A 24,088-nucleotide genomic window follows, 5' to 3' on the forward strand; every position below is an offset into this window, starting at 1 on the left:
CTCTCTTCCGAGTGATTCTGTTGATGAAATGAACGGGGTGAGGTCAGACCTTCGCTCGCTGTGAAGAAAAAAAAACCCGTTTTGTAGCAAAATATGCGGGGGCCTTTAACACATGTGATAGGATATGAATTATAGCATATAATTGATAGAAGCCTACTGTGATGGAGAGGACGCGATTTTCCGCTTCATTAGTGATGGTTCGTCGAGGGGAAGTCATCCATAGACGGAGCTGTTTTCTGAATGTCAACCAGATAGTTTTACTGTTTGGCCTCCTTCTACGAGACTTGCCTATCAAAGGCATTATAGCCTATAGTGTAGTGATTCGTTCTACTGACAGTGAAGTATAGGCTTGATTTATGTAATGTTTTTCACTGAAAATCCTAAACCAACTCACACACATTTTTATATTAATAATGCTTTGACACTAATTCTCTTAAACAGTTAGTTTTTATTGTTTTGTCATAAATAGGCTATAGTACAAAACATTATTACAAATATAAAATAAAAATATAGGTCTACATATAGCCTGTTGTGTTGACGTTTCCAATAATGTCGAGAATAATAAAAATAATTATAATAACAGGCCTAATAAAATAATAATAACATTATAAAATATTAAAAAGGATAGACATAGCTGACCTACATTATGTTTTGTCGCATTTCCTATACGCAACAGCAGTTTGAAAGTAGCCTTCAGTCTGTCCGTAAACTATTTTTCACTTACCACAAATTCATGCATTTATCCTATAGGTCTACGCGAAATTATAAAGAGAACACGCCCAAGCTACACAGAAAATCCCGGGCGTTATTTATCCAAAAAGGTCAAATTGTGTGTAAGGAAATAGACCGAAGTGGTTGATATTCAAGGGAGAGACTGAACAGTCCTGGAAATTTGATTTAGGCTTGCCTAGCCTGTATATTTGAATTAGCTGCATAATAAGTATTTCACTAGAAGTTTGTAATTAACGAAATAACAGTGGGAATAAATTTATGTTGATTTTGGCCGGCTTGACAATTAGCTGATAGATTGGGAATGAACTCTGCTGATATGTTTGACTGTCCCATAGCTGTGGGACAACATATGAACAGACTTCATTTTAAATGCATCAGCTATAATACACTTTCCATGAAATATAATAATATTAATAAAATCATGAAATGATGGGGTAAGCAATATGCCAAGATATTTCCATAAATATTGGGCTACAATGTCATTTCTGTATTTTCATGAAAGCTATAAAGGCTTCTATCCCATCACCACCACAGTGCAAATATTATCCCCCCATTTAGATTAGGCCATACTGAAATGTAAATGACAAATCATTGCGACTAATTTCTGTCCCATTTGTTTTGACATACACCTTACAACTAACTTAGTGTACAATTTAAACTCAGTGGTGCTTTGTTCGGCACTCTATTCTTTGAATATCATATTGGGATTTGACATAACCTCAAAATAAGATATGTTGATAGTCGATAGTAAATATCAAAAGTGTGTGTAATATTCTAATAATGTATAAAAAGGAAACATAAACGTAAACATTTGGTCCATCCATCACCCAATGCTGTACCCAGCACTGCAGCTGTGGCCTGGCTTGGTCACCGTCCCATGTTAGACATGCCATGCAGACATGATGTCACCTTGGATGTTTGTTATATATCAGGGCCCACAGTCCCACTCCAAAGTACAGGTCTGCATTTCAGAAGAAGTAGTTAATCAGTCACGCAAAGGGCTACATTAATGCAAAAGACCCAAATTCAACAGCTATTCGTTGTGCATACAGTATGCAAATTAATTCACACACTCGTGTTTCCATGATGCAGGCAGTGCCATGCACACATTTGTATACTGTGGAGTGTGTGTGTGTGTGTGTGTGTGTGTGTGTGTGCGTGCGTGCGTGCGTGCGTGTGTGGGTTCGTATGTGTTTGTGTGCGTGTGTGCATGCGTGCGTGCGTGTGTGCATGTGAGAGAAAGACATGCAGACAGACAGACAGACAGACAGACAGACAGACAGACAGACAGACAGACAGACAGACAGAAGTGGGCTACAATGAATAACTCCTCTCTTTGCATCTCTGATCATTTATGTTCAAGATTAAAAGTACAGAATATGATATTGTAATGGTTGAACTTATATATTAGACTTATTGTTCATTGCTTTTAACTAATGAGGCCATGTCTTGGTTCAACAACTTGTTTTTGTGGCATCCAATCACACATAATTACTGACTAGAAAGTTTAGTCCACACAAATTGCTCGTCACCAATTGGGAGGTTTAGTTAAACCGTATAAACCCTGGCTAACCTGGACGCCAACAGAAACTGTTCAAAGCTGCATGCCTTGTCCAGTGTTATACTGTTGCTCCAGTCTGTGCTATGTCTCTAGTGCTGGTCCAGGAAGTGTAAAAAAGTATTATCCCTGTAACTGCTGTAAATAAAGATGGAACATAGTGTGTTTTATATTTCCATTGGCATGTTTAGAGGGTGGCTCATGTATTGGCCAGGCAGAAGCGTGATTTGATCTCCTTTCATTTCTTAGAGAAAAGCGTCCCCAGTCTCACTTACTGTAATTGGTTTATTATAAAAACCATGCACGCCTTTGGTACAGCAGCAGTTCAGGATAGATCTAGAGTATGAGCGTGAGGCACTCCAGTGAGCGATTACGTCCCTGACTATTGAAAAGTTATTAACGTGTCAGTTTTTTGGCATGGCTATTGAAAGCTTCCCACTGACTATAGGCCCACCTGCATTGAATAAGGGAGCCTACTTACTGAGTGTGGCATTAAAGCACGCACACTTGTCTGCATGTATATGCGTGTGCTCAAAGACACACACGGCGTGCACACAGACAGACAGATGAGTGCTATTGTGACTGCAAAGAAATATTCAGTTCTGTTATTTAATGTTGTAATTTCTGTTGAAAGTCTTGCAGAGGCAAATTATTACTTGTCCCTGCATGTGCTTAAGTGCCCGAAAATGTAAATAAAATCTGTGATCACAATATAAAGTTTCATATCTATAGATTATTTTGTGTAATATTATTTCACTTGCAGTGAGAGAAATGAGATCTGTGGCTTCTATACTCAATAAAGAAACTATTCTACTCAAACTAGGAAATAAACTCCCATGCAGAGCAAAACTACCCTTCACTGATTTTGTTCTTTGTTCATAACTTATAACTGCAAAGTTTCAATGCAGATGGTTTCTTGTTTCCAAGGGCAATCCGTCTCTGTATGTCATCCTGTTGGATGAATGGAAAGTTGAATTACATGGAAGGTTAGTAGAATTCAAGACACCAAGCATGTGCCCTGCAGATTTAAAATAGCAAAAATAGCAGATCTACAAGCTCATAACGTGTCATATCGCAGGTGGTTAAATAGCCTAAATTATGGGTTGTGAGTGTGACTAATTTAGTGGGAAGCCCTGTATAACATATTATTTCCTGTATTTTTCTTTTCTCAGTGCAACACATTATCCTCATGGCACAATGGGTAAGATTGTTGTCACTGGACCTTGACTTGACCTTGTAATGCCCCCCAGCATATGATTTCAGATGCCTCATTCCACCGGCCAGACATGTGCGATATTTTGCAAATCGAGACGTTAAAAGAAAATACAAGGATATGAATGAGGCATTAGCCCACATCCTCACTTTGTTGACTGCATTAGACTTCAGAATCTCCGTTTCGGCTATAGCCTTTGGCAAAACAGCTTGATTGAGGCCTTTGATGGGCATTAATTCGGCGTGGAGACGCAGCTTTGTTCAAGAGTGGAAATGAACATAAAACGGAAAGCAGAACAGGAAGGGAAGAGGGCCACAAGCTGATCTGATTTAATTTTACATAAAAGAGACATTCCATCTTCATGAGACACTTTGACAACCCAACCTTTCTATATACAGTATTGGCAATGTTAATTCTGGCACGAGACCTTCGAAAACAGTATAAATCCTTGTCTAGGAATTGGTCTGCCTGACTCCTTCTGGGTTTGGCAAGTTGTACTGTGGGGGTAACTGAACAGACAGGCTGGTATCCCAGCTGGGCCATTGAGTTATGGAGGTGAACCCAGCCCTGCCCATGAGCTAAACATCTGTAATTATTCTGGACCACATTTGACATGATTCTCACTATAGAGAAAAAATGAACTACACGATGTGGTGAAATATGTTGTTTTGGTGTCATTGATATACAGTATACACAGTGTATTTGACACAATCCCAGATTACTCTCATGTCAGATCTCATTTAATCATTTTCAGTGTGACAACTCTATAGTGCTTATATTGTGCTATATTGTACTCTGTGAGGACCATAGACAATCAAATTAAAACAATTTTGATGTGCACAATAATAAAAATGAGCCCCATCTTCTACAGTATATGGGAAGCATTGCCACGCCATGTGGCCCATAGGGCAGGAGCCTATCTCCTGTTTTTGCAGTGTGAGGCAGCTTGATGCACAATACATCCCCAGCCTTGATTGATGTACAAGTATCCTACACCCCTGGACAATGGACATGACACTACTGTATATGTCACAGGGACTACCCCCAATCCAAAACCTTGATGCTTAGAGCCAGCAAGCAGTAAGGAATGGCTCCCAATTGTATAGTCTTTGGCATGACCCGACCAGGGACTGAACCTCGACCTTGCAATCTCAGGTCGGACACTCTAAACACAAGGCCATGGTACTGGTCTTCCCAATGAGAAAACTACTGCCTAATTATTGAAATAAAGGGGTCAAGGGACCTTACTGTATCAATAAACCTGTATAGAGCTGCCATGAAGGACAGCCAGATTGAGGTCTTCTAATTTACAATCATCCCAAAATGATCAACTCTAGGAGCTTTTTTGATTGATTGAATAATGTATTAACAGCTTGTAATTTGTACAGCGGAACATTTTACAATGATTGTTAAAAGGTAAATAATACAGTCAGTGTGTGCTTCATGAACTTCAGCTCCAAAACGCTGTATGTGTGTGTGTGTGTGTGTGTGTGTGTGTGTGTGTGTGTGTGTGTGTGTGTGTGTGTTTACCGGTATATCACACACGCACACGCGCGCACGCACACACACACACACACACACACACACACACACACACACACACACACACACACACACACACACACACACACACACACACACACACACACGGCCAATAAAGTGATTAGGCTTAATTTTATTTATAAATCTGACCCTTTCAAAGCTTATGAAAGCTTATCATATCAAAAGTAATGATGCTCTTTAGTCAATACCATGCCATTTTCACACTGAGATACTGTATGAAATGCCCAAATTAAAATCCACCTTACAGTATTACAGCCGCAGGTTATATTCATCAAATGTGCATTTCTGCTTACTGACCAGTTTACCTAAGTATGTCATGTGCCATACATACTCAGCCAGAATAACACAGATGTCACAATTTGACCTGTGTGTACAAGGAAAGAGGAGATCTCTCATAATGTGTTGGTTATTTTTGTCCTCCAAATATTCAGAGAGATGGCTCAAATTACACATTAACTGTGACCAGAGAAAAATGAGAAAAATGGCCTCAAAGTGTGTGACGTAAAATAAGTGGTCGCATGTGAGCCGAACCCACTGCACATCTAAAGCGGCTCACAATGTTTAGTTTAAAGTCAAGCTGAAATGGAAAATGCCTTTTTAACCTGTTTAGATCGTATGCCGGTCATATTGTGCACCTATAACATGCCAAAAGAAAATTAATACAATTACAACCAGGGTGAAGTGAGCAGTGCCTTTATATACAGTACATGCTGAAAACATCCGGTGAAGCTTGTCCAATGCCAAGCTGTAGTGGAGCTAGCCAGATGTAGGAGAGGTTAACACCGCTCAAAAATAAATATACAAGTATACGACATATAACGGGTACTCTGACAAAAGCCTTGACACTATATGACACAGACATATCAATCGGATCGGCATAATGTATGTGCGAGGGCCGAATAGCGGCCCGAACCTCTAGTACTGCAAAAAGTCAATCATATTTTCTTACTGCAAAACAAAATATGACATGTAGGCTTGAACCAACCATGACATCTACTCATCAATCAATCTTCAACTGTAATACTCCATGTTTGTTATGACATGCCCAATTTTCCACATTCAAACCAAATGCAACACTATAGTTCCATCTGCCTATCGTGTTTCACTTGGAAATATGCCATAATATACTCTCAAAATTCCCCCTATTTTATGTGGGCTTTAACACAGGAATATATCACTTCTCTTTATGCTGCAGTCTTAGTATACAGGACATGATCATCTTGCTGATAAGCCTCATCACCAAATAACACACATAGTAAAATGTTTTAATTTAACACAGAGAGGGTAAAAATGGACCAAAATGAATACATATGGGTCCAATTCAGAAACATACTCCACATTTGTAAATATTAAAATGTGTTTTTCCCCCTGAATGTTTAACAATAAATTAAAAAGATATGTCTATGTTTGCCAAACAAAAACAGTGACACAGTGCTGAAGGTAATCAAATTTGAAGTAATGAACTTGAAATGGTTGCAGAAAATTATATTATAAAATATGCTTAGTTTTAATATCTATCATCAAAGTAATTTCTCATTCCTTATGTGCTTTTCCCCCTCTTACATAGTGTAAACATATAACAATAATGTTATGTTTAATACCCACAAAGCAGTTTATTACAGAGTAGCTGGAATTGACAGTGACATGGTCTAGAGACTCTAGAAGACTCACAACAACATTTTCTTATATCTATGAACACACAAATGGGAAATCCATTATCTTATAACTCTGTCTGAACCTAAAGTGCTACACAAGCAAACACGGCTGTCATAAAACTACAAAACATGCTGGCAGAAACAATAACTTGTCTCTCGCCATGCCGCTATGTTGTTTTCCTGTGAGGAATAGTGATTTGGTTATCATTTTGATTGCCTTTTACTGTTGAGATGCTGTTGGCATGTGTTTAACAGATGCTAATCAGTGTGTGTGTGTGTGTGTGTGTGTGTGTGTGTGTGTGTGTGTGTGTGTGTGTGTGTGTGTGTGTGTGTGTGTGTGTGTGTGTGTGTGTGTGTGTGTGTGTGTGTGTGTGTGTGTTGAATATCTACTAGCCTCTGCCTCCTTTTACCACAGTACCCAGAGATGGTTTGCCACCATGATCGTCTTTCTTGGGTCCTGATTGCATGACGCAGAACACACAACTCTTGATGCCTTGTTTATTCTGCTCTGCATGCTGAGTTGTGTGGTATTTTGTTGTCAGTCCTTTGTCATATTACGCAGAGTACTGCAGGACGTGTTAAGCCTAATTCATACTTGCTTGTTGTAGTGTCATGTCGCTAATGGCTGATTTTCAAGAATATAGTCTATGATAGATGCTATACCGGTACATTAGGCCTATTGATTCCAATCTTTTACAGTAAATGGTGGCATGAACACACCTGTTTTTGTGTGTGTGTGTGTGTGTGTGTGTGTGTGTGTGTGTGTGTGTGTGTGTGTGTGTGTGTGTGTGTGTGTGTGTGTGTGTGTGTGTGTGTGTGTGTGTGTGTGTGTGTGTGTGTGTGTGCGTGCGTGCGTGTGTGCGTGCGTGCGTGCGTACGTGCGTGCGTGCGCGTACGTGTGTGCGTGGACACTCAGTGTGACTTCTCGGTGAGGATGAGCCCGGTGGTAACTATATGAGGCACTGTCATGCATATTATGTGCTGCTGAAATTGGTTTCACATGACTGGAAGACAACCGCGTCGTCAGCAGATTTTCTGATCAAATTAAATGGAGAAAAAGGGCAAGGGAAAGAAAAAAGTGCTTGCAGTTATCTTGAATTTAATTTAAGGGGGCGGACTGATGAAGGAGAGACCAAAAGTCATCTGTTCCTGCTTTCTTTGCACCCTGTCCTTGCCCTCAGACAGTTGGGGTGTAGTTTTGTGTGCAAAGCGTTATGTACCTCTGCTGCACACACAAAAAAGGTGCATAATGCCGTTCTGCCTGTGTCAGTGAAACATCTGCCTGACTTCCTGTGGAGGCCCTTTAAACATCTGGCACCTTATGTCAGGCACCTGGGGTTTAAAGATGGAACAGGTAAACTCCCCATGTACCACTGCATTCCTGGATCATAAGCACATACGTTTATTTCCAGATGTTGTCGCATATGCTTCAGCGAATGTGCAAAATATAGTCACACATTTCATAATCAAATTACATTACATCTTTTCGTCTTTATTAATCAATTTATGTAATAATAATAATAATAATAATAATAATAATAATAGTGTATAGCACCTTTCATGTCATGAAAGGTGCTATACAAATAAAATAAAGTTTTTTTTTTTTTTTTATTATTATTATTATTATTATTATTATTATTATTAATCAATTTATGTGTGTGTTTGTGTATGTATGTGTATGTGTATGTGTATGTGTATGTGTATGTGTATGTGTATGTGTATGTGTACCGTATGTGTATGTGTATGTGTAATTGTAATTATAATTGTGTATGTGTATGTGTATGGACAGTATAATTTCGATTCAACATTTGTTTTCCACCGGCCCAACTCAAAAGCACCTTCACTATTATTGGGGCTTGTGAGATTTGTGAGGCCGCCTAGAAACTGATGCCCAACCACCTCCCCCACCACTCAACATACACAAAATCTGCAGATGAAAGTTTATTAGGATTTGGAAAAATGCATCCCATATGTGACTACCCGGAGAGTCTGTTCTTGATCTTGGGATGGCTCCTTTTGTGATATGATCAGTTGGGAGAATTATCCCACTTCATCAAATTCAGAGCACACCCAGCCAGCATGCGCTCCACACAGGGGGGCGTGGGGTAAGGGCGGGCGGGGGGGAGAGCCTGGTGTGTTTAAGACACCATTCTCCCCTGCAGAGTCTGTATATTAGATAACAACTTGAATGAATTACTGATCAAACCGAAAATAGTAATTCGGCAGTCGGCGTCATCGTTCCGCTGGTTGTTTTGGGTGTGGGCTGGCTGGTGAGCTCGTCTAGGACCACCAGTGAATACAAAAAGAAGGTATACTGTGTAGTGTATGGCATTCTTTTTATCCATGCTGTTAATGCAGATCGTGCTCAAAGTAATAACCGTGGAGTGGGAGCTCTTATCCTACAGTTGTTTCTGAATGCTTCAGTGCAGTGCAGTAAGTCTGACTCCAGAAAATAAAGACACACTCACTACCAAAGTGCTATTTAGGATGTCAGAGACAAAATAAAGACAACCATTAATCATAAACTTGCCCATTTAGCAATCACCCACTGGCATTTAAATAACTAATGATTTGCATGTTTGGCAACCTCTCATGCCTAGTATGCACCCCTACATATAATTTAGTTTGAGAAAGCAGCCATTCTGGGTCTATGGGTCAGAGGGCCTTTAGGGTGGTCTTCAGGATAGCTTAACCATCTTTGGAAACCATGACCACAAATACGTCCACAGGGTTCTTCATAGGATAATGACACTTGAGCACTGTGCAGGCTCCCTAGTGGTAAAGCGATGGCAGTCTTTCAGCAGATGGGCCTACTGTTATTTTTCCAGGACAAAATGCTGATATTTGGGGGCATACTTATTTGACATTTAATTCCTCATTCCATTTCATTTACATAACTGTTGGGTCTAAAGTTTTGAAATAGATTAAAGAGGTGGTGCCATAGCTTTGTACTTTTTCTGTTTTGTCTATGGAGTTAACATTACTCTAATAGACCCCCAGGTGTGGTTATAATATGCAAATATGTCTTCCCTGTGTATTTTTGGTTACTTCCTGAAAGCTGAAAGCCTCTGAGTCAAAAGGTCCAATTGAAATACACAGATATAATGACATCATAATATCATATCATATCATATCATATCATATCATATCATATCATATCATATCATATCATCCCCTCCCCTTTTTTCACCATCCAACAACATCTGTTGAGATATGTGCACAAAAGACGAAGAGACCTAAAAGGGAAGCACCTTCGCAAACTCCAACCACTTCTCAGAGACTTGTTGTGCAAATAGGTTGCAGGCGGCAATTGAGATGGCCCAGTATTCTGAATAAATTACACAAATGTCCAGCAATTTGTTGACTCTGTTCACCCCCCTTCTTTGCAAATATCCAGATGCTGAATGCTGCACTATGTGCTGGCTTTTAGAATGTAACTGGACTTCTTCTACTGTTTGTTCTTACACACATGTACAAAATAGGCTATATTTGTAGGGCATTCTGGGATCCTAAAACAGAATTACTTTCACAACGTGAAGTGTATGCTCTACTGTATGTGTTCTCTTCATTTGTTATATTCTCAGCCAGAGACAACAGATGAAGACAAATGTCTTCACTTTAGACATCAGGACACACATTGTGTATTCTTGGCCCATTGAGCAAGATATTTTCAAGATCGCTGGCTCAAGATACAAAACTCTGTCTTGTCAGTAATATTTTAGTATCTCACCATGAAAATCAAAATAAAAGTATGATGAACCATGATTCTTGGCTCCTGTGGGGTTTTGCATTCTTTTGACTCAAATAGGCCTAGCATCATAGCTTATAAAATCAGCAGTTCTTGTCTGATTGAAAAAACAAATGCAACGAATGAAAGCTGACGCTTGTGGATCATAGCCTACTCAACGACTGATTTAGAATGTGTCAGTAAGCTTATTAAACAGGGATGGTCCAAATTCCATCTATCAACACTTTAAAGTGAAAAATGCTTATAACTGGGCTCAGTGTGTCTAAATTCATTTGAAAGTAAACTATAACTATCAGGAAACCAATGAATGACACAATAATATGTTTTGAATCTTTTTAACCTTTCATGTTCAAGTGTTTGTACAGTAAAAGTGGTTGGCAGATTTAATGTATTTAATACCTATGAACAACAGATTCCTGATGCTGAGTTTCTGCCTGTGTGATTTACCTTTTCAACCAGTGTGGTGCAGAAAGTGTGGAATGTAGGGAGGAGAGAAAAGTGGTCTTTCCTACTGTACTCCTCTTTACACCCCCCATCTCTCCTGCATATGACTACCATATGGAAGCACTTGCAAGGAAAATTAGGTACAAATCAGAATGACTTGACAGCACTATTTATAGCCATAGCGGGCCAAGTTGTGCATCTCTTGAGCATCCATTCTCCACCGGTCATCTCTGATGTTCCACGGATGTTTACAGCTGTTTACTGTATTCCAGATCATTACCATACCATTATCAAAGGTTGTTTAATAAGCAATCAAGTTGTTTGAAGAAGTATTTATACCTGTGCACATTTTTCATTCATACATTATATATTTCTCATGCATAATCTGGTTGGGTAGAGAGGAAGAGGCTGTCTGGTAACCAATAGGGCTTAATGGTGGTTAATGATCAGTAATTATTGTCCAGTAACATGATGTATATGATTCTGAAATGGGCATTTTACATAATGAGTACTATTACTTTTGCGCCTTTAAGTATATTTTAATGCTAATACTTTTGTACTTTGAGTCAAGGAAGATTTTGACTGCAAACAAAGTATTTTATTTTATACTATGGTAGTGTTACTTTTACTTAGGCCTACAAAATACAAAATACAATAAATCTGAGATCCTCTTCCACCACTGCCCATTCTCATGGAACAATGTCAGGGGCGTCACAAGGGGGGGGGGGGTTAGGGTTAGGGTTAGGGACTGAGTTACAAGGACCCAAGGTGGAGGGAGGGGCCTTAATTATTTTATACTTTAGCCATTGAAAGATAGCAGATATACAAGCTCACAGCGTGGCACCGAGTGCTGCTCTGCGAGCTTGTGGATCTGCTATTTTTGAAAAGTCTTGAAAATGTGTGCAAATCTTTGAATATACTGTATGTATTTTTTTAAGCAAACATTTCTAACTCAAATTTTGCTTCTGGGGGGGTCCCTGGAACTAAATATTTTGAGATAGGGGTTCGTGGCCAAATAGGCCTACAAATAATTTTGGGGGTCCTTCACATGAAAAAGTTTGAGTACCACTGACAGAGAAACATAGGCTTGAAATAGTCAAAGACTATTTTCACGATTTTTCAAAAAATAGCAGATCTACAAGCTCGCAGTGTGGCACTTGGTGCCGCGCTGTGAGCTTGTATATCTGCTATTTTTCAATAGTTAAAGTACAAAGGGCCCAGTATTTGGTGCGACACCCCTGCACAATGTTGCTGGGATGAAAGCAGCCTGTGATCTCCACAGCTCGGCCTCTGACCTCCGGCAGTATTTGGATTAGACGAGGCAGGATCCTCCGCGTCCTTCGTGTTTTATCTGTGAGACTGGGTCGGAGCTGGACGGACGGACGGACGAACGGACAGACAGACAGGGGGTGGGGCGGGGCTCTACCTCTAACCCTCAGCCTTCCATGTTTATTTTGATGGGTGGACAGAACTCTCGCAGCAAGGTGCCCGCTGTCAACACTGGGACCTCTGAACCCAGGCTGCCGGACGTCACCCAGACTCCAGAGGAGAAGACCACAGCGGCCCCTGGGATGCTCACCCAGAGGGCAAAGGTCACGGTGGCCACATGCACAACACATATGTCAGGAGATTCTATTCTTTATTTATTCTTTAGGCCTACTTATTCTCTAGTAATCAGCATAATTAAACATTTAACTTTGTGGTGATACCCATGTTGAGATTATTTATCTATATTTACAAACAGGGCAGGAATTTCAGGGAGGCCATGAAGGCCATGGCCATCGTTGCCCCTCAGGTTGGCCTTGTGCCCCTCAAACCAATGGTATGCCCTGAGGCCACAGTGGCCTTAATACCCCAGCTGACTGTACCACTATCTCCTCTGTCTCTTTCTTGTCAATATGTAGACACCAGTGTCTTTCTTGTCATGTAGACAATGGTTCAAGACAATGGTTTCCAACAAACACTTTTGTTTTAGATTTTAACTGCTAAAATTAATATCTGTATTAGTCTCTTGAATATTACATTTTTCTTGTATTCTGTCTTCTGATTTACATGTTAATATTGCTCAATCTGTACATGTATATTGCTGTTGATTATTGTATTTTATCTTAGCTATATTGCAAATGAGGGCCTAAACGATTGTTATGCTATTAAGCAATTTTGCTTAATATCCACTCAAGGTCAAGGACCCCTGGACTTTTGAGAACCACTGGCCAGTACACCCAGAAACACCATTGCAAAGAACAGTACCAAAAACAAAAAAAAGTCTTCTAAGCCAATGAATAATGTGATATTAACTTAACAGTTTAAGCGCTGCGTTTCTCAAATGCCTTTGACATTAACACTCTAATAAAGAGACTAACCACTTTCCCTCACAGCATGTGTTCTCCATCATGTCTACTGGACTAGAATACATTTAGTATTTTCTTCATGGCAATATTATTGACCACTCCTTTTGTATGTCTGTGGCAAAAATATATTTTGAGGAAAATGTCCATCACAAGCCCAAGGGTTGATGACCCCTGATCAATGCAGTAAGTTTGATTTTGCAGGGCTGAGATTCTTTTCACTTCAGATAGTCTACATTTCAAATTCATCCTTCACCCTTAAATTCAATTAATTCTTTCAATGGACTAAACCTTGTTTTATTTGATGGCCATTCTGCCCTAGCATTTGGCCTTCGTGCCCTCAAAAAATTGACAACACCAAAGGCCAAATGGCCGTGCCCCTAAAACGATGAAATTCTAGGCCTGTTTACAACTCATAGTATTTATTGCTACACTCAGTAGCATTCTATGTATAACAAAACATACATACATTCATGTATGTATGTATGTATGTATGTATGTATGTATGTATGTATGTATGTATGTACAGTATTTTCTGGACTATAAGGCGCACCTGACTATAAGGCGCACTGTCAATGAATGGTCTATTTTCAAACTGTTTTCATATATAAGGCGCACCTGACTATAAGGCGCACAAAATAGAGGCTACCGTTGCGTTATGCATCCAACAGATGGAGCTGTGCTAAAGGGAATGTCAATGTCAATGAATGATCCATATATAAGGCGCACTGGATTATAAGACGCACTGTAGTTTTTTGAGAAAATTAAAGGCTTTTAAGTGCGCCTTATAGTCCGGAAAATACGGTATGTATGTATGTATGTACGTACAGGTATGTGTGTGTGTGTGTGTGTGTGTGTGTGTGTGTGTGTGTGTGTGTGTGTGTGTGTGTGTGTGCGTGTGTGTGTGTGTGTGTGTGTGTGTGTGTGTGTGTGTGTGTGCGCGCGTGTGTGCGTGTAGGCCTGTGAATGTATCTATATTCGTTTGGGGGTAAGCCATATGTTTCCTCAGCGCCATACATGTTCCATGGGTTTAGCATTGGGAGTAGTCAGGGTTGTGTTTGCGCTGGGGTTAGGATTAGGATTGGAGTTGGGGTACGGGTTGTGGTGTTAAGGTTGTGGTTAGGGTTAGGGTTGTGGTTGGCATTAAGAGTTGAATGAACATAGGGGTTAGAGGTTAGTGTATATATCTCCTCAACTCTCCATTTGCTGTGTCTAAAATGGCTCAGTATCAGAGCTTGGCTCTCTTGTTACAAAAACTCCACTACAGTCTATTTGACCATTAATGCCAACACAGGGAATATTACATGTTATATACTGTAATTGCTCTATAACGCAGACTGTACTTATGGGAGGAAAAAAATCCAAATATGAGAAAGCTGTCTTTAATTTATCAAATCAGACGTTGAGTTTTGTAAGTCCAGAGAACCATCTTTGATCCGTCTGGGAATGCTCTGTAGATGTATGTAGACAGAATGACTTACAACCTACTGAGAAAGCTTCATGTTTGTGGAATCGTTTTGCGGTGCAAATGTCTGCAAAAAGTTTGCAGTGTATCTTCCCTCAGCCATGGGAGCCCAGACCCAACCTCCAACCATGATTAGGCTAGCTCATCTGAATGTTTTAGAGCGCAGAGTAGTTCTCAACTTTTTCTGGATCTGGGCCAACTAGAGAATCTCAAGATTGTTTGCGGCCCACCCATCTGATCCAGTGTGCCTTTTCTGAGCATGTTCATTTTAACGATCAATCAATCGACTGTGTTGCTGCTTTGATCAATGGCAAAGTTCTGATTTATTGTTATAACAATGAAAATGTTAAGGTTTTAAAGAAAAAAATACAGTGACTTATTCTTTTACATTATTAAAAAGAAAATCATGTTATATTAAAATGTTTTGGCAATTATTGGGGGGCCCCTTGCAATATCCTCACAGCCAGGCACGTGCACACATAGACATCAAAGGGGGCTTGAGCCCCTGCCCTTCTATCCGTCTGTAAAATGTGCCCTCTCCAGACCACAAATGCAGTTTTTACTATGGTGAAAGAAATGCAAATGCCCCCCTTTCCATGCCATACCTGAAGGCAGCGTTCAAGAGAATTGCCTTTTCCAAACTCTCCCGAATGCAGCATCTTGTGTAGAAATCCATGGTGTTACACCACATCTCCAGTATTGACTTGATTATGCTTATTTCAGTGTGGTATCAAGGCTCAAGCACCAAAAATTGCTGACCTCCAAGCTCATAACGCATTGCAGCGTGACGCGGTGTGAGTCTGGAGGTCTGCAATTTCCGATATTTTCACCAAAAGGCCCTTTTAGAAATGTCAGCCCCTTTATTTTGTACTAACTCTCATAATTTTACATTGTGGTTAAAATATATCAGGCTATCATAATCATCATATCATATTCAGAATATCATAGCTGATAACGGATATCCATGTCCCTTCACTGTATAATCACCAGTGTTCTTTGTGTTGGTTATTTTCATAACATGCTGACATGATCTCCTGCATGGATCATTTATTTGGAAAACAACAAAAGACGAAAGTGGCGATCTCATCTTACATGAGTTTCCACATAAAGACCTTGGGTGATGTCACTGAGGGGACTCTGGATTTATCAAAGGCTTTGACATGGGGATTCTGGAGCCTTGGTTTTCCATAGATTGTGTTACTACTTGCTTTGGTTTAACACTAAATGTTACCACATCACACACTTTACAGGGCAATGCCATGGATGTGCTTGGTATCACTGAACATGGAACAGGGGTAATATCATGAATAGACACCTCTGTAATTAACAGCCTCATGTCAGTGAGTCAGTCAATCACGCCTCATGTCACGCTCCATATATGGCCATTAATTTATTAGTGAATTCATTTTCCCCATTGACTTGAATGGGGAAAATTAAAATGGTAAGACAGACTTTGTTTGCAAGTGTGACTCCTCGCGTCACGGAAACCTACACTTAAATGAATTCTGTCCTTGTCCCTTTTAAGCCCATTTATGGAGATCCCATATCTATGTGGGAATGCCCAAATCTGGACATATTGTGTCAGTTTCATGACAACCAGTGTGGTTACCGTGACGCGAGTCACACTGGCAAATTTATTCTGTCCTTGTCTCTTTTATGCCCATATGGAGATTTTATGCCCATATATGGAGATCGCTAGTTTATTTGTATTTGTAACTTTGGATATGTGACTTGACTTTTACTCCACTACATTTCAAAGACAAATGTTGTACTTTTGAGCTTTGCAGGGGACTTCCTCCAATCATGATCAAGTGGGGGCAGGCCTTGGTGTGCGTAAGGCCCACCCCCACTCGACCATGATTGGAGGAAGGCCCCACTCTATCCTGATTGGAGGAAAACATGTCACCCAACAGTTTTTGAAAGGAGATAAGGCTGAAGTTCAAATATGGACCAAACACACTATTGTAACCAGTACTTCAGCCATTTTCAACCATATCTTCATATAATTTGTCCTCATTATACAATGGCACCTTTGTGTCTCAGAGGAAGGTTGTGGACAGTTCAGAAACCTGCCTACCAGTGACTTCATCAGTAGGCAGGTTAGGCCATTTGAAACAAAATGTCAATACATATTATGTTTTTATTACTGCAATATGAAGACCTTTATTTCAGCCTGATAACTTTCTAGAAAGAGAAAAGCTGTAGGTTCTATTATCTTGGAATCCTCATCAATGATGTCATTGATAAGCAGATTGGTAAATGTCCACAGCCCACCTCTGAGACACAGAGTGAGTTGACAGAAATGGTACCATCTTACAATGAGCATTAGTGGGGACCAAATATGAAGATTGAAAATGGGTTAAGTTCTCCTTTAATCCCGATTTCAAATACAGTGAAAATATCAGATCTACAAGCTCACAACATGTCATTGCAACACGCTGTGAGCTTGCAGATTTGCTATTTTCTCACTTACTTACTAAACGCATGTACATTTGAATTCTGAAGTATTTTTAAAAGCAAGTACGCCAGTGCTTTAACTCAAGCACAACTTTGACAGAGCAACTTTCACTTGTAGTCGAGTAATTTCACCAGGAGTATCTATACATTGACTCAAGTACTGGGTCTGAGTACTTTGTCCACCACCGCAGGTAGCCCAACATGACTGACCTCTCTGGCTGAGGTCATCACAGTCACACAGGGGAAACAGAGGGACACTCATTGGCCTCTAATACGTTGGAATGTCCTGGAAGCTACAAGAAAGGAGTCCTTTCAAAAAAGGGCCTAATAAGAGTCATGTTCTTGATTCAATTTGAGAGGACACTTGCTTAAAAGTGGTCAGATGTCTTTTCACAGCTCATTCATTTGCTTGGGTTGGGCAGCCGGAATCACATAAAAGGATGAATTATTGATATTTCTTGGCTACATTAATACATCACACATCCATCCCTTCTGTTTGTGTGTGTGTGTGTGTGTGTGTGTGTGTGTGTGTGTGTGTGTGTGTGTGTGTGTGTGTGTGTGTGTGTGTGTGTGTGTGTGTGTGTGTGCGTGCGTGCGTGCGTGCGTGCGTGCGTGCGTGCGTGCGCGCGCGTGCGCACATGCGGGCGTGCGTGCGTGAGCATTTGCTGTATATTTGTTATTTATGAAAAACTGTATATTAAATGATCTATGAGCTCTGAAAATATTCACATGTAATAACAGACAGACAAGACAGTTAAAATTGAAAGTTACTTATAATAACTTAGGTATAAACATCTGTTATGTCTACTTCAAAATACAGACATGTGATTTATTTGTGTACTATCTAATAACATTTCATAGCACCTAGTGCTGAGTGCCATTTATTTAATCTAGTATATAACATTTTCATAGTACTTGAATATGAGCTTCTATGGATGTGTATGGATAATGTGTTATGTCTTTTCGCATAGTCTTCATGTAGTACTGTACACTATCAACATCATTGTCAGTGTTGATTCATGAGTAAAAAGTAAAGTAAAGTTAATGAAAGTTGTCCTGGGAATTGGGGGTTCCCTGGTGATTTACTGAGTAAAGTGCAAACCATAAATAATAAAATCCTTAATTTAGCTGGCCTGTCTGCCTGGGTTTGAATCCCACCTGAGGCCCTGTGCTGCATGCCATCACCCCTCTGTCCCGCCTTTCCTGCTTCAGCACTCTGTCTCTGTAAATATAAAGCAGAAATAAAAACAAAACAAATATAATTTATAAAATGTTTCCGTTGTAACCTTTTTGTAACAATTCTAACAAAACAACATGCCTCTGTGTGGTTAGCCAAAAGCTCTTAAGCTTTGCTTTTGATGTCGTATGGTATTTGTCATCCTCATTTTATTTATTTTTTCGTGAATGGATTGTTTGATAATAAAATAAAAGACTGATGAAACATTTTAAATCTTTATTTCCTTGTGAGATATTACCTAACTGCAACGAAAAAATAAAGGACTCCGTTGTTACTACTGCATACGTTTTGGAGGTGTGGAACATTCACATGTTTCCTGTGGTCTGTCCACCTTGGACACATGTCAGGATGTGCAAGTGCTGCCATGCTGCCAACAAAGCCCTGTTCATCCTGCCTCAGGGATGACCAAGTGATTCCAATTACAGCTGCATGTGTTGTTTACTGAAGCTGGGGTCGTGCAAGTCAAACATGAGGGAGTCGGATCCTACACGAAGAGACGAGAGTCGCTATGCAACTACACTGAGAAATCCTGAGTGTAGAAATGTACCTGTGAGGGTCCATTTCACGAGTTAACCTCTTGAACCCCAGCATCCATTATTTTCTGGTACTTGTAGACTTGGAGATTGGTGTAGCGGGAAAAAAGCGGTCCAAGTACAGAGCCAACTCAGGTCTAGGCGGTGTACTGTAGAGTGACCCGATATACCAGGGGTCTTCAACGTTTTCAGACCAAGGACCCCTTAGTTGAGAGAGAAATTAAGCCCACTATCTTTCCATAGATTTAGTTTCATAGTTTGACAGCACAATCATCAGTGTATTTTGGATTTCATGTCAATTTGTATTTTAGGATATTAAACCACTTGACCTGTCAATACTTAATAAACTTGACCTTTCAATTTGTTACTTGGTCTGCTCTTTTTCCCCTCTACACCAAACTTCTTTGCCAAAAAATAGCCAATCTACAAGCTCACAATGTGAGCTTGTAGTTCTGCTATTTTTGGCTAAAGTTCTCAGAATATGGATGCTATAGGGTTCAAGTGGTTAATATAAAAAAGGAGAAAAGAAATCTATCTCAAAAAGATTTGGAGGATCCCCTGTAGTAACTCTGACCCGATATACATTTACATTGTTGTACATCAAAATAGTAAACACCCCCCGCCCAAGGACCACTGTCCTAGACACCGTCAAGGTCTTTTGACAGAAGAGCTGTTGTTCCTTAACCCCCACCGTACATTCTTTGCTCTGATGAGCAGACTCCAAGGCTGAAAACTCCCAAACTGCACATAAACAATGCCGGACAATTAATCAGATTAACACGGAGACAACTAGAGACAAAGCAGGAAGAATCGATTTGCTTTAGTATATTATTGTGACATCCGTTGACCCAAAGGCATTTGCCCGAGAGGGCAGAGGAAGGGGAAGTTGGACGTGGGGTGTGCTGTGTGATGCCTGAGGACACATCCACCCTGAATAATGGGGCTCTCATACACTCTGGCAGAGCCACATTGTACACGTTCCATTCCAAGTCCTAACTCCTGGCGCAGCACAATTTTTAGCACCATCCTCAATGGTCCAAGTTTAATTTGATGGCATCACACTTGTGTAATTGTACGGTTGTGTTTCTAAAATAGCTGTAATAACATTCCAGCCAGTAGCCTAATGAATTAGATGGTCATTATGAAACCGTCCTATGGGTATATTTCTAATGTTGGAATTTTACTATTGACTTAATAATACCATAGAATATTACGATATCGCGTGACAGCATGACCAAATAGTTTTTACTCGTAAATAGGTGAGAATAGTGTTTATTTTACTCTTAAATTTGAATTCCTTGGTATGGCTCTTATAAAGTTGGGAACCAAACAACCCTGTGATCTGTAACACAGCTCAGTTGAATCTATATTAAGGAGACGTTTAAGAAAGTAGTGCATAGTTTGAAGCAAGGCCTCTAGATTTTCATATATTGACAATAAGCAGTTTCACTGACAACATTGCAGGAGTCTGGCAAAGGTGGAACCAAGCATATTGGTTCTTTAAAACACTATACATGTAAGATATTTACTAAACAATTTTATATTGCCCATGTTATATCATTATATAGCATGATAGCATTTTATAGCACCCAAGTGGGTATCAGCAAATTGTGACTCCACTTCATCAATTATTGTGTTATTGTGTAACTGTACCATATTTCCCATTTACAGAAAAAAATAAATAAATAAAGGAATTTTGACTTTGTCATTGTCATGAATATTTCTGCTCTTGTGTATAATGACAATATGTTTTAAATGCGTAATATTTGGTAGAGACTGGTTCATGTTCAAACAAAACCTATATTATCAATATTTACAATATTGTTTCTCGTATTTTGTGTCTTTTGTAGCCTATTGTTTTTATTTTCTATTATCCTAGCTCTTCAATAAATAAGTGAATTGTATTTTAATGTCCTTTATGTGTTTCTTTTGCACTTTGGACTTTAACATGATAAAACTACGGTGAACAAAGAAAATAACAGTGACCAGTCCAATACCAAATCCAATTTCTGATGTACAAGTACAATAGACTAGAATTCCTTTAAGCCCTTTGGGGTAACATGTTAATAGGATATGTTCAATATGAGGTTTAAAGAGAGGGCTCAACTAGTAATTGGTCTGGGCTTCATTCTGAGAAGGCTCGGTCCATGTGGCCTGTTGGCCATGTGTCTCTAAGCAAATCCAACTCATGAATTATTTATTGTGTGAATAATGTGATCACTGATATGTGCTGGGTGCTGTGCCGAACATTGTGTTGATGTTGTTCCCATGCTGGATACCACAACTGAGTGGAAAGCACCATAAGTACCAAAAGGAATTTCCAGATACAGCCTCTGAACTGAACTGATCTGAACTGAACTGAACTCAGAGAGCAGGGGTGTCGCACCAAATTCTGGGCTCTGGGTACAAGGATTCACTGCGTTATTTTGTGCTTTAATTATTGAAAAATCAAACCTCGGTTCGAAGTGAAGCGGTGAACTTTTATTCTATGTGTTCTAGAGCTATGAACTCTGTATATACATTCGGTTCGAAGTGAAGCGGTATGTGGTCTAGAGCTTCAGAATTCAGAATTCTGAATGAATTGAATGAATTTTATCTGGAGGGCCGAATTGTCATGTGAATCTTGACCAATCCTCAAAGTATTGGACATTTTTAATCATCCAATCATCAGACCGGGACGGACACTACACACATATTCTGGACGTACGGGACAGATACAACCTGTTCATTCTGGACTGAAATGACCATATATGGACGTGGGGGACACACATGGGACACACATTTACGGACAGATAAAACCTGTTCATTCTGGACTGAAATGACCATACACTGTATATGGACGTGGGGGACACACATGGGACACACATTTACGGACAGATAAAACCTGTTCATTCTGGACTGAAATAACCATATATGGACATGGGGGACACACAAGGGACACATTTACGGACAGATAAAACCTGTTCATTCTGGACTGAAATGACCATATATGGACGTGGGGACACACATGGGACACACAAAGCCACTCCTTGGAAGCGGCTTTCACGGCTTCAAAAATAGCAGATATACAAGCTTACCGCGTGGCACCGAGTGCCGCACTGCGAGCTTGTAGATCTGCTATTTTTGGAAAATTGTGAAAAAGTTTTTTTTTTTTAAACCTATGTTTCTATGTCAGTGGTGCTCAAACCCTTTCATGTGAAGGACCCCCAAAATTATATGTGTTTGGCCACGGACCCCATCTCAAAATATTTAGTTCCAGGGACCCCCAGAAGTAAGATTTGAGTTACAAATGTTCGCTTAAAAAAATACATATACCGGTATTCAAACATTTTCATGACTTTTCAAAAATAGCAGATCTACAAACTCGCAGCGCGGCACCGATAGCTAAAGTATAAAATAATTAAGGCACCTCCACCTTGGGCCCTAGTAACCCAGTCCTACTTTTCCCCCCTTGTGACGCCCCTGTCAGACAGGACAAGATTTGAATAGACATCCTTTTTTATTCCATGCTTTACATCCATTTGCTATCCGCTGCTGGTGATTCAATTACAGCTAAGAGCTAATCAGTCAAGTGAAATCACATGAGTGGGTAAATAACCTATTCAAAGTCATATGCACCCAAATACATTTTCCCTTCTTTGGTTCTCTTTGATAAGAGTGGAGCGTGGTTTGTCTTAATTCCCAAGACCATTATCCCATATTTAGCACCTCTAATAAATGGGACATCTTTTAATAAAAACACTGAAGCTGTCCTCAGATGTTTTTGCTTGTTATTCAAAGATTAATGAAATAAGTAGACCTAAAATATTATAATACAACTAATATTGGTGATTATTATTTCCCTATGCACTGCCATTTCTAAAATAACGGCAAATCGTTTAATTGAAAGTAGAATTGAATTCAAACTGATGTCTGATACCTTTTCAAGGTGACAGTGCAAATTTAGTTTGTGTTTTCTCTTTCTCTCCTCACTTCTCTTCATAGGAAAGGGCTTGTAATAGAGTCGCTGGAAGGAGCAATGGCTTGCAGTGGAAGAAGTGAGGGGAAGGAAATAGGGTCTGGCATGTTGACTCAAGACTAAATCCCCTAGGAACCCTCAGTGGACAGCTATTAAAGTTTAATTGCTTGCCTTGACTATCGAGAAAGTGCTCAGAGCACTGTCGGGGTACATTTTTGAGCTACCGGGGAGAGGAAATTGTTCAATAACACTCAGATCCTTATTAAGGACTCTTTTGGTCCTCTCCACACACCTGTACGAAGGACATGGACACTGAATTACACCCTCACAATATGTCATTACCTTACTGGCATCCAGAAGGGATGAAACAAAGATGTACAGTACAGTACAGTACAGTACAGTACAGTACAGTACAGTACAGTACAGTACAGTACGTGAGAGAGAAACTGTGGATGACAACAGTGCTTTAGATTTCCAAAAAAACAGCCCAATTTTCCTCTCTTCACAGTAAAAAAAACACACAGGCAATATCTGAGCTTTGTTTCTCTGTCATTTGCATAATACACTTTGATGGGTGGATAGTACTCATCTGCAACCCTGGCTCTTTTCTATCTCCAGATTACAAAAAGGACTGTTTCCAGCGCCACGCAGGCTACCAAGAGGGGACTATCAAAGGGAAGGAATGGGCTTTCAAGTCAGGACCCTTCGATTGTGTTACAGATTGGTTCCAGGTGAGCCAGCTTTGGGAAGTTCAGCCGGAGGAAAATTGCCCCATCGTGCAGTGCCTTGGAGAGGCAGGGAGGCTTCACGGTTGGCATGGTGCTCCGGAATTCCAATACTACTCACGTTCGGTGGGATTTTAAGGGATGAATGCCGGGCCTCAGAAATCTTGTTGTGGTTGATTGCAGTTACATTAAAAGCTAAGACCAGAAAAAGGGGGTACACAGAGTGTCTGGCTATTTCAAAAGAGCATGCTGTATTGCTGGATAGTATAGCCCATCCACAGACAATAATTGCCACCATAAGGGTCAAAGCATCCCTTTGATTCCTTCATGAGATAAGTCCAGGATTTATTTGTCAAAACAGAGACATTTTCCAGCTCCACTCTGGTGTTAACATTATTTTGAAAATGAGAGGTTTGTCTTCTTCTTTTCCACACATTATTATGCCATGAAAC

This window comes from Nannobrachium achirus, assembly GCF_963921795.1.
Source record: "Nannobrachium achirus genome assembly, chromosome: 7".
NCBI lineage: Eukaryota > Metazoa > Chordata > Actinopteri > Myctophiformes > Myctophidae > Nannobrachium > Nannobrachium achirus.